Source organism: Schistocerca gregaria, unplaced genomic scaffold (genome assembly GCF_023897955.1).
Source record: "Schistocerca gregaria isolate iqSchGreg1 unplaced genomic scaffold, iqSchGreg1.2 ptg000178l, whole genome shotgun sequence".
Lineage (NCBI taxonomy): Eukaryota > Metazoa > Arthropoda > Insecta > Orthoptera > Acrididae > Schistocerca > Schistocerca gregaria.
Window position 1 is genome coordinate 10,392,392 of NW_026061728.1, and position 16,884 is coordinate 10,409,275.

The window sequence follows — 16,884 nt, forward strand, 5'->3', positions numbered from 1 at the left end:
AATTGCATCGGGATAGAATATAACAGATACCATGCGAACTTTTCTCGATGATAGTAATGTCTCAAACTGTATACGCTTTGATCGTTCCCTGGAAGACCAGTAGTAGTTTACGAAGCACATGTGGAGGCATTCTGTAATCCGTGGACTTTCAGAGTGTTCATGAAACACAGAAATTGCCTCGGGTTTGAATCGAACAGGCACAATGCGAACTTCTCTCCAAGGGAGTAATGTCTCAAACTGTCTACGCTTCGATCGATTCCTGGAAAACCAGTAGTAGTTTCCGAAGAACATCTGGAGGCATTCTGTAATCCGTGGACCTTCGGAGTGTTGATGAAACACAGAAACTGCATCGGGATTGAATACAACATGCACCATGCGGACTTTTCCGCATGGGAGTAATATCTCAAACTGACTACACTTTGATGGTTACCTGGTGGACAAGTAGTAGTTTCTGAAGCACATCTGGAGGCATTCTGTAATCAGTGGACCGTCAGAGTGATGATGAAACACAGAAATTGCATCGGGACTAAATACAACAGGTAATATGCGGACATTTTGTCATGGGGTAAATGTCGCAAACTGTCTACCGAATTTGATCGATTCCTCGAAGAATAGTAGTACTTTCCAAACACATCTGGAGGCATTCTGTAATCTGTGGACTTTTAGAGTGTTGATGAAACACAGAAAATGCATCAGGATTGAATACAAAAGGCACCATCCGGACTTTTCTAGATGTGAGTAATGTCTCAAACTGTCTACGATTTGATCGATCCATATAGGACAAGTAGTATTTTCTGAAACACATCTGGAGGCATTCTATAACCTGTGGAAATTCAGAGTGTCGGTGAAACACAGAAATTGCATCGGGATTGAATACAACAGGCAATATGTGGTCTTTATTCCATGGGAGTAGTGTCATTATCAGTCTACGCTTTGATCGTTCCCTGGAAGACCAGTAGTAGTTTCCGAAGCACATCAGGTGACATTCCGTAAAAAGTGGACCTTCAGAGTTTAGATGAAACACATAAATTGCATCGGGTTTGAATACAACAACCACCATGCGGAATTTTTTCCATGGGAGCGATGTCTCAAACTGTCTACGCTTTGATCGATTCCTGGAAGACCAGTAGTAGTTTCCGAAGCACATCAGGAGCCATTCCGTAATCTGTGGACGTTCAGAGTGTTGATGAAACACCGAAATTGCATCAGGATTGAATACAACAGTCACCATGCGGACTTTTCTCTAAGGGGCATAATGTCTCACACTGTCTACGCTTCGAACGATCCCTGGGAGACAAGTAGTAGATTTTGAATCACATCTTTAGGCATTCAGTATTCTGTGGACCTTCACAGTGTTGATGAAGCACAGAAATTGCATCGAGATTGTATACAACAGTCACCATGCGGTCTTCCCTCCATGGCAGTATATGTCTCAAAGAGTCTACGCTTTGATCGTTACTTGGAAGACCAGTAGCAGTTTCCGAAACACATCTGGAGGCTTTCTGTAATCTGTGGACCTTCAGAGTGTTGATGAAACACAGAAATTGCATCGGGATAGAATACAACAGACACCATGCGGACTTTTCTCCATGATAGTAATGTCTCAAACTGTCTACGCATTGATGGATTCCTGGAAAACCAGTAGTAGTTTCCGAAGATCATCTGGAGGCATTCTGTAGTCCGTGTACCTTCAGAGTGTTGATGAAACACAGAAATTGCATCGGGATTAAATACAACAGGCACCATGCGGTCCATTCTCCTTGGCAGAAATGTTTTAAACTCTCTCCGAAATTTGATCGCTATCTCGAAGACCAATAGTAGTTTCACAGCATATCCGGAGGCATTCTGTAAACTGTCGCCTTCCGGAGTGTTGATGAAACACAGAAACTGCATCGGGATTGAATACAACAGGCACCATGCGGACTTTTCCGCATCGGAGTAAAATCTCAAACTGACTACACTTTTAGGGTTACCTGGTGGACAAGTAGTAGTTTCTGAAGCACTTCTGGAGGAATTCTGTAATCAGTGGACCGTCAGAGTGATGATGAAACACAGAAATTGCATTGGGACTAAATACAACAGGTAATATGCGGACCTTTTATCATGGGGTAAATGTCTTAAACTGTCTACCGAATTTGATCGATTCCTCGAAGAATAGTAGTAGTTTCCAAACACATCTGGAGGCATTCTGTATTCTGTGGACTTTTAGAGTGTTGATGAAACACAGAATATGCATCGGGATTGAATACAAAAGGCACCATCCGGATTTTTCTAGATGTGAGTAATGTCTCAAACTGTCTACGCTTTGATCGATCCATATAGGACAAGTAGTAGTTTCTGAAGCACATCTGGAGGCATTCTATAATCTGTGGAAATTCAGAGTGTCGGTGAAACACAGAAATTGCATCGGGATTGAATACAACAGGCAATATGTGGTCTTTATTCCATGGGAGTAATGTCATTATCAGTCTACGCTTTGATCGTAACCTGTAACACCAGTAGTAGTTTCCAAGGCACATCTGGAGGCATTCTGTAATCTGTGGACCTTCAGAGTGTTGATGAAACACAGAAATTGCATCGGGATTGAATACAACAGGCACCATGCGGACTTTTTTCCATTCGAGTAATGTGTCAAAGTGTCTACGCTTTGATCGTTCCCTGGAAGACCAGTAGTAGTTTCCGAAGCACATCTGGTGACATTCCGTAAACCGTGGACTTTCAGAGATTTGATGAAACACATAAATTGCATCGGGATTGAATACGATAACCACCATGCGGAATTTTCTCCATGGGAGCGATGTCTCAAACTGTCTACGCTTTGATCGATTCCTGGAAGACCAGTAGTAGTCTCCGAAGCACATCTGGAGCCATTCCGTAATCTGTGGACGTTCAGAGTGTTGATGAAACACCGAAATTGCATCAGGATTGAATACAACAGTCACCATGCGGACTTTTCTCTATGGGCATAATGTCTCACACTGTCTACGCTTCGATCGATTCCTGGGAGACAAGTAGTAGTTTTTGAAGCACATCTATAGGCATTCAGTAATCTGTGGACCTTCACAGTGTATGAAGCACAGAAATTGCATCGGGATTGTATACAACAGTCACCATTCGGACTTTTCTCCATGGCAGTATATGTCTCAAAGAGTCTACGCTTTGATCGTTACTTTTAAGACCAGTAGCAGTTTCCGAAGCACATCTGGAGGCTTTCTGTAATCTGTGGACCTTCATAGTGTTGATGAAACACAGAAATTGCATCGGGATAGAATACAAGAGACACCATGCGGACTTTTCTCCATGATAGTAATGTCTCAAACTGTATACGCTTTGATCGTTCCCTGGAAGACCAGTAGTTGTTTACGAAGCACATGTGGAGGCATTCTGTAATCCCTGGACATTCAGAGGGTTAATGAAACACAGAAATTGCCTCGGGTTTGAATAGAACAGGCACCATGCGGACTTTTCACCATGAGAGTAATGTCTCATACTGTCTTCGCTTTGGTCGATCCCTCGAATACCAGACGTAGTTTCCAAAGCACATCTGGAGTCATTCTGTAATCTGTGGACGTTCACAGGGTTGACGAAACACAGAAATTGCATCGGGATTGAATAAAACTGGCACCATGCGGAATTTTTTTCATGGGAGTAATGTGTTAAACTGCCTACGCTTTGATCGTTCCCTGGAAGACCAGTAGTAGCTTGCGAAGCACATGTGGAGACATTCCGTAAACAGTGGACTTTCAGAGTGTTGATGAAACACATAAATTGCATCGGGATTGAATACAACAACCACCATGCGGAATTTTCTCCAAGGGGGGCGATGTCTGAAACTGTCTACGCTTTGATCTATTCCTGGAAGACCAGTAGTAGTTTCCGATGCACATCTGGAGGCATTCTGTATTCTGTGGACTGTATACGCTATGATCGTTCCCTGGAGGACCAGTAGTAGTTTGCGAAGCACATCTGGAGACATTCCGTAAACAGTGGACCTTCAGAGTGTTGATGAAACACAGAAGTTGCATCGGGATTGAATACAAAAGTCACCGTGCGGACTTTTCTCCAAGGGCATGATGTCTCACACTGTCTACGCTTCGATCGATTCCCGGGAGACAAGTAGTAGTTTTTGAAGTACTTCTGGAGGCATTCTGTAATTCCTGGACCTTCAGATTGTTCATGATACACAGAAATTGCATCGGAACTAAATACAACAGGTAACATGCGGCTCTTTTACCATGGGGTAAATGTCTCAAACTGTCTACCGAATTTGATCGGTTCCTCGAAAGATAGTAGTAGTTTCCAAACACATCTGGAGGCATTCTGTAATCTGTGGACTTTCAGAGTGTTGATGAAACACAGATATCGCATCGTGATTGAATACAACAGGCACCATGCGGACTTTTCTCCATGGGCATAATGTCTCACACTGTCTACGCTTTGATCGTAACCTGTAAGACCAGAAGTAGTTTCCGATGGACATCTGGAGGCATTCTGTATTCTGTGGACTTTCAGAGTGTTGATGAAATACAGATATTACGTTGGGATTGAATTACACAGGCACCATGCGGTCTTTCCTATATCGGGGTAATGTCTCAAACTGTCTACGCTTTGATCGATTCCTGGAAAACCAGTAGTAGTTTCCGAAGCACATTTGGAGGCATTCTGTAATCCGTGGACCTTCAGAGTGTTGAAGAAACACAGAAATTGCATCGGGATTGAATACAACAGGCACCATGCGATCCTTTCTCCTTGGCAGAAATGTCTTAAACTGTCTACAAATTTTGATCGATCCCTCGAAGACCAGTAGTAGTATCAAAGCATATCCGGAGGCATTCTGTAATCTGTCGACATTCGGAGTGTTGATGAAACACAGAAACTGCATCGGGATTGAATACAACAGGCACCCTGCGGACTTTTCTCCATGGGTATAATGTCTCACACTGTCTACGCTTCGATCGATTCCTGGGAGACAAGTAATAGTTTTCGAAGCACATCTTTAGGCATTCAGTATTCTGTGGACCTTCACAGTGTTGATGAAGCACAGAAATTGCATCGGGATTGTATACAACAGTGACCATGCGGACTTTTCTCCATGGCAGTATATGTCTCAAAGAGTCTACGCTTTGATCGTTACTTGGAAGACCAGTAGCAGTTTCCGATGCACATCTGGAGGCATTCTGTATTCTCTGGATCTTCAGAGTGTTGATGAAACACAGAAATTACATCGGGATTGAATTAAACAGGCACCATGCGGTCTTTTCTATATGGTGGTAATATCTCAAACAGTCTACCCTTTGATCGATTCCTGGAACACCCGTAGTACTTTCCGAAGCACATTTGGAGGCATTCTGTAATCCGTGTACCTTCAGAGTGTTGATGAAACACAGAAATTGCATCGGGATTGAATACAACTGGAACCATGCGGACTTTTTTTCATGGGAGTAATGTGTTAAACTGATTACGCTTTGATCGTTCCCTGGAAGACCAGTAGTAGTTTCCGAAGCACATCTGGAGGCATTCTGAAATTTGTGGCACTTCAGAGTGTTCATGAAACACAGATATTGCATCGGGATTGAATTGAACAGGCACCATGCGAACTTTTCTCCATGTTAGAAATTTCTCAAACTGTCTTCATTTTGATCGTGCCCTGGAAGACCAGTAGTAGTTTCCGAAGCACATCTGGTAACATTCTGTAATCTGTGGACCTTCAGAGTCTTGATGGAACACAGAAATTGCATCGGGATTAAATACAACAGGCAATATGTGGTCTTTATTCCATGGGAGTATTGTCTCAAACAGTCTACGGTTTGATCGTACCCTGGAAGACCAGTAGTAGTTTCCAAGGCACATCTGGAGGAATTCTGTAATCTGTGGACCTTCAGAGTGTTGATGAAACACAGAGATTGCATCGGGATTTAATACAACAGGCACCATGCGGTCCGTTCTCCTTTGGCAGAAATGTCTTAAGCTGTCTACGAATTTTGATCGATCCCTCGAAGACCTGTAGTAGTTTCAAAGCATATCCGGAGGCATTCTGTAATCTGTCGTCATTAGGAGTGTTGATGAAACACAGAAACTGCATCGGTATTGAATACAACAGGCACCATGCGGACTTTTCTCCATTCGAGTAATGTCTCAAACTGTCTACGCTTTGATCGTTCCCTGGAAGACCAGTAGTAGTTTGCGAAGCACGTCTGGGGACATTCCGTAAACAGTGGACCTTCAGAGTGTTGATGAAACACATAAATTGCACCGGGATTGAATACAACTGGCTCCATGCGGACTTTTTTTCATGGGAGTAATGTGTTAAACTGCCTACGCTTTGATCGTTCCCTGGAAGACCAGTAGTAGATTCCGAAGCACATCTGGAGGCATTCTGAAATCTGTGGACATTCAGAGTCATCATGGAACAAGAAATTGCATCGGGATTGAATTGAACAGGCACCATGCGGACTTTTCTCCATGGAAGAAATTTCTCAAACTGTCTTCACTTTGATCGTGCCCTGGAAGACCAGTAGTAGTTTCCGAAGCACATCAGGAAACATTCTGTAGTGTGTGGACCTTAAGAGTGTTGATGGAACACAGAAATTACATCGGGATTGAATACAACAGGTAATATGAGGTCTTTATTCCATGGGAGTATTGTCTCAAACAGTCTACGCTTTGATCGAACCCTGGAAGACCAGTAGTTGTTTCCAAGGCTCATCTGGAGGAATTCTGTAATCTTTGGACCTTCAGAGTGTTGATGAAACACAGAGATTGCATCGGGATTGAATACAACAGGCACCATGCGGTCCTTTCTCCTTGGCAGAAATGTCTTAAACTCTCTACGAATTTTGCTCGCTCCCTCGAAGACCATTAGTAGTTTCAAAGCATATCCGGAGGCATTCTGTAATCTGTCGACATTCGGAGTGTTGATGAAACACAGAAACTGCGTCGGGATTGAATACAACAGGCACCATGCGGACTTTTCCCCATGGGAGTAATATCTCAAACTGACTACACTTTGATCGTTACTTGGTGGACAACTAGTAGTTTGCGAAGCACATGTGGATGCTTTCTGTAATCTGTGGACCTTCAGAGTGTTGATGAAACACAGAAAGTGCATTGGGATTGAATACAACAGGCACCATGCGGACTTTTCACCATGAGAGTAATGTCTCAAACTGTCTTCGCTTTGGTCGTTCCCTGGAAAATCTGTAGTAGTTCCAAAAGCACATCTGGAGGCATGCTGTAATCTGTGGACGTTCACAGGGTTGATGAAACACAGACATTGCAACGGGATTGAATACAACTGGCACCATGCGGACTTTTTTTCATGGGAGTAATGTGTTAAACTGCCTACGCTTTGATCGTTCCCTGGAAGAACAGTAGTAGGTTCCGAAGCACATCTGGAGGCATTCTGAAATCTGTGGACCTTCAGAGTGTTCATGAAACATAGAAATTACATCGGGATTGAATACAACAGGCACCATGCGGTCCTTTCTCCTTTGGCAGAAATGTCTTAACCTGTCTACGAATTTTGATCGATCCCCGAAGACCTGTAGTAGTTTCTAAGCATATCCGGAGGCATTCTGTAATCTGTCGACATTCGGAGTGTTGATGAAATACAGAAATTGCATCGGGATTGAATTCAACAGGTAATATGTGGTCGTTATTCCATGGGCATAATGTCTCACACTGTCTACGCTTCGATCGATTCCTGGGAGACAAGTAGTAGTTTTCGAAGCACATCTTTAGGCATTCAGTATCCTGTGGACCTTCACAGTGTTGATGAAGCACAGAAATTGCATCGGGATTGTATACAACAGTGACCATGCGGACCTTTCTCCATGGCAGTATATGTCTCAAAGAGTCTATGCTTTGATCGTTACTTGGAAGCCCTGCAGCACTCTGAAGGTCCACGGATTACAGAATGCCTCCAAATGTGCTTCGGAAAGTACTACGGGTGTTCCAGGAATCGATCAAAGGGTAGACTGTTTGAGACATTACCACCATATAGAAAAGACACTGACTACACTTTGATCGTTACTTGGTGGACATCTAGTAGTTTGCGAAGCACATGTGGATGCTTTCTGAAAGGCTGTGGACCTTCAGAGTGTTGATGAAACACAGAAAGTGCATTGGGATTGAATGATGTTGATGAAGCACAGAAATTGCATCGGGATTGTATACAACAGTGACCATGCGGACTTTTCTCCATGGCAGTATATGTCTCAAAAAGTCTACGCTTTGATCGTTACTTGGAAGACCAGTAGCAGTTTCCGATGCACATCTGGAGGCATTCTGTATTCTCTGGATCTTCAGAGTGTTGATGAAACACAGAAATTACATCGGGATTGAATTAACAGGCACCATGCGGTCTTTTCTATATGGGGGTAATGTCTCAAATGGTCTACCCTTTGATCGTTCGCTGGAAGACCAGTGGTAGTTACCAAGGCACATCTGGTGGCATTCTGTAATCTGTGGGGCTTCAGAGTGTTATGAAACACAGAAATTGCATCGGGATTGAATACAACAGGCACCACGCGGACTTTTCTGCATGGGAGTATTGTCTCAAACTGTCTACGCTTTGATCCATTCCTGGAACACCCGTAGTAGTTTCCGAAGCACATTTGGAGGCATTCTCCTTGGCAAAAATGTCTTAAACTCTCTACGAATTATGATCGCTCCCTCGAAGACCATTAGTAGTTTCAAAGCATATCCGGAGGCATTCTGTAATCTGTCGATATTCGGAGTGTTGATGAAACACAGAAACTACATCGGGATTGAATACAACAGGCACCATGCGGACTTTTCCCCATGGGAGTAATATCTCAAACTGACTACATTTTGATCGTTACATGGTGGACAACTAGTAGTTTCCGAAGCACATGTGGATGCTTTCTGTAATCTGTGGTCCTTCAGAGTGTTGACGAAACACAGAAAGTGCATTGGGATTGAATACAACAGGCACCATGCGGACTTTTCACCATGAGAGTAATGTCTCAAACTGTCTTCGCTTTGGTCGTTCCCTGGAAAATCAGTAGTAGTTCCAAAAGCACATCTGGAGGCATGCTGTAATCTGTGGACGTTAACAGGGTTGATGAAACACTGACATTGCAACGGGATTGAATACAACTGGCACCATGCGGACTTTTTTTCATGGGAGTAATGTGTTAAACTGCCTACGCTTTGATCGTTCCCTGGAAGAACAGTAGTAGGTTCCGAAGCGCATCTGGAGGAATTCTGTAATCTGTGGACCTTCAGAGTGTTCATGAAACATAGAAATTACATCGGGATTGAATACAACAGGCACCATGCGGTCCTTTCTCCTTTGGCAGAAATGTCTTAACCTGTCTACGAATTTTGATCGATCCCTCGAAGACCTGTAGTAGTTTCTAAGCATATCCGGATGCGTTCTGTAATTTGTCGACATTCGGAGTGTTGCTGAAACACAGAAACTGCATTCGGATTGAATACAACAGGCACTATGCAGATTTTTCTCCATTCGAGTAATGTCTCAAACTGTCTACGCTTTGATCGTTCCCTGGAAGACCAGTAGTAGTTTCCGAAGCACTTCTGGAGACATTCCGTAAACAGTGGACCTTCAGAGTGTTGATGAAACACCGAAATTGCATCGGGGTCGAATACAACAGTCATCATGCTGACTTTTCTCCATGGGCATAATATCTCACACTGTCTACGCTTCGATCGATTCCTGGGAGACAAGTAGTAGTTTTTGAAGCACATCTGGAGGCATTCTGTATTCTGTGGACATTCACAGTGTTGATGATGCACAGAAATTGCATCGGGCTTGTATACAACAGTCACCATGCGGACTTTTCTGCATGGCAGTATATGTCTCAAAGATTCTACGCTTTGATCGTTACCTGGAAGACCAGTAGCAGTTTCCGAAACACATCTGGAGGCATTCTGTATTCTGTGGACCTTCAGAGTGTTGATGAAACACAGAAATTACATCGGGATTGAATTTAACAGGCACCATGCCGTCTTTTCTATATGGGGGTAATGTCTCAAGCAGTCTACCCTTTGATCGTTCCCTGGAAGACCAGTGGTAGTTACCAAGGCACATCTGGTGGCATTCTGTAATCTGTGGGCTTCAGAGTGTTAATGAAACACAGAAATTTCATCGAGATTGAATACAACAGGCACCACGCGGACTTTTCTGCATGGGAGTAATGTCTCAAAATGTCTACGCTTTGATCGATTCCTGAAACACCAGTAGTACTTTCCGAAGCACATTTGGAGGCATTCTGTAATCCGTGGACCTTCAGAGTGTTGATGAAACGCAGCAGTATCATCGGGATTGAATACAACAGGCACCATGCGGTCCTTTCTCCTTGGAAGTAATGTCTTAAACTGTCTACGAATTTTGGTCGATCCCTCGATGACCAGTAGTAGTTTCAAAGCATATCCGGAGGCATTCTGAAATCTGTCGATATTCGGAGTGTTAATGAAACACAGAAGCTGCATCGGGACTGAATACAACAGGCACCATGCGGACTTTTCCCCATGGGAGTAATATCTCAAACTGACTACACTTTGATCGTTACCTGGTGGACAAGTAGTAGTTTCCGATGCACATCTGGAGGCATTCGGAAATCTGTGGATCTTCAGAGTGTTCATGAAACATAGAAATTGCATCGGGATTGAATACAACAGGCACCAACCGGTCCTTTCTCCTTTGGCAGAAATGTCTTAACCTGTCTACGAATTTTGATCGATCCCTCGAAGACCTGTAGTAGTTTCTAAGCATATCCGGAGGCATTCTGTAATTTGTCGACATTCGGAGTGTTGCTGAAACACATAAACTGCATCGGGATTGAATACAACAGGCACTATGCAGACTTTTCTCCATTCGAGTAATGTCTCAAACTGTCTACGCTTTGATCGTTCACTGGAAGACCAGTAGTAGTATCCGAAGCACTTCTGGAGACATTCCGTAAACAGTGGACCTTCAGAGTGTTGATGAAACACATAAATTGCACCGGGATTGAATACAACAACACCATGCGGAATTTTCTCAATGATAGTAATGTCTCAAATTGTATACGCTTTTGATCGTTCCCTTGAAGACCAGTAGTAGTTTGCGAAGCACATCTGGAGGCATTCTGTATTCCGTGGACTTTCAGAATGTTTATGAAACACTGAAATTGCCTCGGGTTTGAATAGAACAGGCACCATGCGAACTTTTCTCCAAGGGAGTAATGTCTCAAACTGTCTACGCTTTGATCTATTCCTGGAAGGCCAGTAGTAGTTTCCGAAGCACATCTAGAGCCATTCTGTAATCTGTGGACGTTCAGAGTGTTGATGAAACACCGAAATTGCATCGGTATTGAATACAACAGTCACCGTGCGGACTTTTCTCCATGGGCATAATGTCTCACACTGTCTACGGTTCGTTCGATTCCTGGGAGACAAGTAGTAGTTTTTGAAGCACTTCTGGAGGCATTCTGTAATTCCTGGAGCTTCAGAGTGTTCATGAAACACAGAAATTGCATCGGGACTAAATACAACAGGTAACATGCGGCTCTTTTACCTTGGGGTAAATGTCTCAAATTGTCTACCGAATTTGATCGGTTCCTCGAAAGATAGTAGTAGTTTCCAAACACATCTGGAGGCATTCTGTAATCTGTGGACTTTCAGAGTGTTGATGAAACACAGATATCTCATCGTGATTGAATACAACAGGCACCATGCGGACTTTTCTCCATGGGAGTAATGTCTCAAACTGTCTACGCTTTGATGCTTCTCTCGAAGACCAGTAGTAGTCTCCGAAGCACATCTGGAGTCATTCTGTAATCTGTGGACCTTCAGAGTGTTGACGAAACACAGGAAATGCATGGGGATTGAATACAGAAGGCACTATGCGGACTGTTCTAGATGTGAGTAATGTCTCAAACTGTCTACGCTTTGCTCGATCCATGGAAGACAAGTAGTAGTTTCTGAAGCACATCTGGAGGCATTCTATAATCTGTGGACCTCCAGAGTATTGATGAAACACAGAAATTGCATCGGGATTGAATACAACAGGCACCATGCGGACTTTTCTCCATTCGAGTAATGTCTCAAACTGTCTACGCTTTGATCATTCCCTGGAAGACCAGTAGTAGATTCCGAAGCACATCTGGAGACATTCCGTAAACAGTGGACCTTCAGAGTGTTGATGAAACACATAAATTGCATCGGGATTGAATACAACAACCACCATGCGGAATTTTCTCCAAGGGGGGCGATGTCTCAAACTGTCTACGCTTTGATCGATTCCTGGAAGACCAGTAGTAGTTTCCAAAGCACATCTGGAGCCTTTCTGTACTCTGTGGACGTTCAGAGTGTTGATGAAACACCGAAATTGTATTGGGATTGAATACATCAGTCACCATGCGGACTTTTCTCCATGGGCATAATGTCTCACACTGTATACGCTTTGATCGTAACCTGTAAGACCAGTAGTAGTTTCCGAAGCACATTTGGAGGCATTCTGTAATCCGTTGACATTCAGAGTGTTGAAGAGACACAGAAATTGCATCGGGATTGAATACAACAGGCACCATGCGGTCCTTTCTCCTTGGCAGAAATGTCTTAAACTGTCTACAAATTTTGATCGATCCCTCGAAGACCAGTAGTAGTATCAAAGCATATCCGGAGGCATTCTGTAATCTGTCGACGTTCGGGGTGTTGATGAAACACAGAAGCTGCATCGGGATTGATTTCAACAGGCACCCTGCGGACTTTCCTCCATTGGCATAATGTCTCACACTGTCTACGCTTCGATCGATTCCTGGGAGACAAGTAGTAGTTTTCGAAGCACATCTTTAGGCATTCAGTATTCTGTGGACCGTCACAGTGTTGATGAAGCACAGAAATTGCATCGGGATTGTATACAACAGTGACCATGCGGACTTTTCTCCATGGCAGTCTACGCTTTGATCGTTACTTGGAAGACCAGTAGCAGTTTCCGATGCACATCTGGAGGCATTCTGTATTCTCTGGATCTTCAGAGTGTTTATGAAACACAGAAATTACATCGGGATTGAATTATACAGGCACCATGCGGACTTTTCTATGTGGTGGTAATGTCTCAAACAGTCTACCATTTGATCGTTCCCTGGAAGACCAGTGGTAGTTACCAAGGCACATCTGGTAGCATTCTGTAATCTGTGGACCTCCAGAGTATTGATGAAACACAGAAATAGCATCGGGATTGAATACAACAGGCACCATGCGGTCCTTTCTCCTTGGCAGAAATGTCTCAAACTGTCTACGAATTTTGATCGATCGCTCGAAGACCAGTAGTAGTTTCAAAGCATATCCGGAGGCATTCTGTAATCTGTGGACTTTCAGAGTGTTGATGGAACACAGAAATTGCATCGGGATTGAATACAATAGCTAATATGTGGTCTTTATTCCATGGGAGTATTGTCTCAAACAGTATACGCTTTGATCGTACCCTGGAAGACCAGCAGTAGTTTCCAAGGCACATTTGGACGAATTCTGTAATCTGTGGACCTTCAGAGTGTTGATGAAACAGAGAGATTGCGTCGGCATTGAATACAACAGGCACCATGCGGACTTTTCTCCATTCGAGTAATGTATCAAACTGTCTACGCTTTGATCGTTCCCTGGAAGACCAGAAGTGGTTTCCGAAGCACGTCTGGAGACATTCCGTAAACAGTTGATGAAACACATAAATTACATCAGGATTGAATACAACAACCACCATGCGGAATTTTCTCCATGGGAGCGATGTCTCAAACTGTCTACGTTTTGATCGATTCCTGGAAGGCCAGTAGTAGTTTCCAAAACACATCCGTAGCTATTCTGTAATATGTGGACGTTCAGTGTGTTGATGAAACACCGAAATTGCATCGGTATTGAATACAACAGTCACCATGCGGACTTTTCTGCATTTGCATAATGTCTCACACTGTCTACGCTTCGATCGATTCCTGGGAGACAAGTAGTAGTTTTTGAAGCACATCTTTAGGCATTCAGTATTCTGTGGACCTTCACAGTGTTGATGAAGCACAGAAATTGCATCGGGATTGTATACAACAGTCACCATGCGGACTTTTCTCCATGGCAGTATATGTCTCAAAGATTCTACGCTTTGATCGTTACCTGGAAGACCAGTAGCAGTTTCCGAAACACATCTGGAGGCATTCTGTATTCTGTGGACCTTCAGAGTGTTGATGAAACACAGAAATTACATCGGGATTGAATTTAACAGGCACCATGCGGTCTTTTCTATATGGGGGTAATGTCTCAAGCAGTCTACCCTTTGATCGTTCCCTGGAAGACCAGTGGTAGTTACCAAGGCACATCTGGTGGCAATCTGTAATCTGTGGGCTTCAGAGTGTTAATGAAACACAGAAATTTCATCGAGATTGAATACAACAGGCACCACGCGGACTTTTCTGCATGGGAGTAATGTCTCAAAATGTCTACGCTTTGATCGATTCCTGAAACACCAGTAGTAGTTTCCGAAGCACATTTGGAGGCATTCTGTAATCCGTGGACCTTCAGAGTGTTGATGAAACGCAGCAATATCATCGGGATTGAATACAACAGGCACCATGCGGTCCTTTCTCCTTGGAAGTAATGTCTTAAACTGTCTACGAATTTTGGTCGATCCCTCGATGACCAGTAGTAGTTTCAAAGCATATCCGGAGGCATTCTGAAATCTGTCGATATTCGGAGTGTTAATGAAACACAGAAGCTGCATCGGGACTGAATACAACAGGCACCATGCGGACTTTTCCCCATGGGAGTAATATCTCAAACTGACTACACTTTGATCGTTACCTGGTGGACAAGTAGTAGTTTGCGAAGCACATGTGGAGGCTTTCTGAAATCTGTGGACCTTCCGAGTGTTGATGAGACACAGAAAGTGCATTGAGATTGAATACAACAGGCACCATGCGGACTTTTCTCCATGGGAGTAATGTCTCAAACTGTCTACGCTTTGATGCTTCCCTCGAAGACCAGTAGTAGTCTCCGAAGCACATCTGGAGTCATTCTGTAATCTGTGGACCTTCAGAGTGTTGACGAAACACAGGAAATGCATGGGGATTGAATACAGAAGGCACTATGCGGACTGTTCTAGATGTGAGTAATGTCTCAAACTGTCTACGCTTTGCTCGATCCATGGAAGACAAGTAGTAGTTTCTGAAGCACATCCGGAGGCATTCTATAATCTGTGGAAATTCAGAGTGTCGGTGAAACACAGAAATTTTATCGGGATTGAATACAACAGGCTATATGTGGTCTTTATTCCATGGGAGTAATGTCATAAACAGTCTACGCTTTGTTCGTAACCTGTAAGACCAGTAGTAGTTTCCAAGGCACATCTGGAGGCATTCTGTAATCTGTGGACCTCCAGAGTATTGATGAAACACACAAATTGCATCGGGATTGAATACAACAGGCACCATGCGGACTTTTCTCCATTCGAGTAATGTCTCAAACTGTCTACGCTTTGATCATTCCCTGGAAGACCAGTAGTAGATTCCGAAGCACATCTGGAGACATTCCGTAAACAGTGGACCTTCAGAGTGTTGATGAAACACATAAATTGCATCGGGATTGAATACAACAACCACCATGCGAAATTTTCTCCAAGGGGGGCGATGTCTCAAACAGTCTACGCTTTGATCGATTCCTGGAAGACCAGTAGTGGTTTCCAAAGCACATCTGGAGCCATTCTGTACTCTGTGGACGTTCAGAGTGTTGATGAAACACCGAAATTGTATTGGGATTGAATACATCAGTCACCATGCGGACTTTTCTCCATGGGCATAATGTCTCACACTGTATACGCTTTGATCGTAACCTGTAAGACCAGTAGTAGTTTCCGATGCACATCTGGAGGCATTCTGTATTCTGTGGACTTTCAGAGTGTTGATGAAATATAGATATTACGTTGGGATTGAATTACACAGGCACCATGCGGTCTTTTCTATATGGGGGTAATGTCTCAAACTGTCTACGCTTTGATCGATTCCTGGAAAACCAGTAGTAGTTTCCGAAGCACATTTGGAGGCATTCTGTAATCCGTTGACATTCAGAGTGTTGAAGAGACACAGAAATTGAATAGGGATTGAATACAACAGGCACCATGCGGTCCTTTCTCCTTGGCAGAAATGTCTTAAACTGTCTACAAATTTTGATCGATCCCTCGAAGACCAGTAGTAGTATCAAAGCATATCCGGAGGCATTCTGTAATCTGTCGACGTTCGGGGTGTTGATGAAACACAGAAACTGCATCGGGATTGATTTCAACAGGCACCCTGCGGACTTTCCACCATGGGCATAATGTCTCACACTGTCTACGCTTCGATCGATTCCTGGGAGACAAGTAGTGGTTTTCGAAGCACATCTTTAGGCATTCAGTATTCTGTGGACCTTCACAGTGTTGATGAAGCACAGAAATTGCATCGGGATTGTATACAACAGTGACCATGCGGACTTTCCTCCATGGCAGTATATGTCTCAAAGAGTCTAAGCTTTGTTCGTTACTTGGAAGACCAGTAGCAGTTTCCGATGCACATCTGGAGGCATTCTGTATTCTCTGGATCTTCAGAGTGTTTATGAAACACAGAAATTACATCGGGATTGAATTAAACAGGCACCATGCGGTCTTTTCTATATGGTGGTAATGTCTCAAACAGTCTACCCTTTGATCGTTCCCTGGAAGACCAGTGGTAGTTACCAAGGCACATCTGGTAGCATTCTGTAATCTGTGGACCTCCAGAGTATTGATGAAACACAGAAATAGCATCGGGATTGAATACAACAGGCACCATGCGGTCCTTTCTCCTTGGCAGAAATGTCTTAAACTGTCTACGAATTTTGATCGATCGCTCGAAGGCCAGTAGTAGT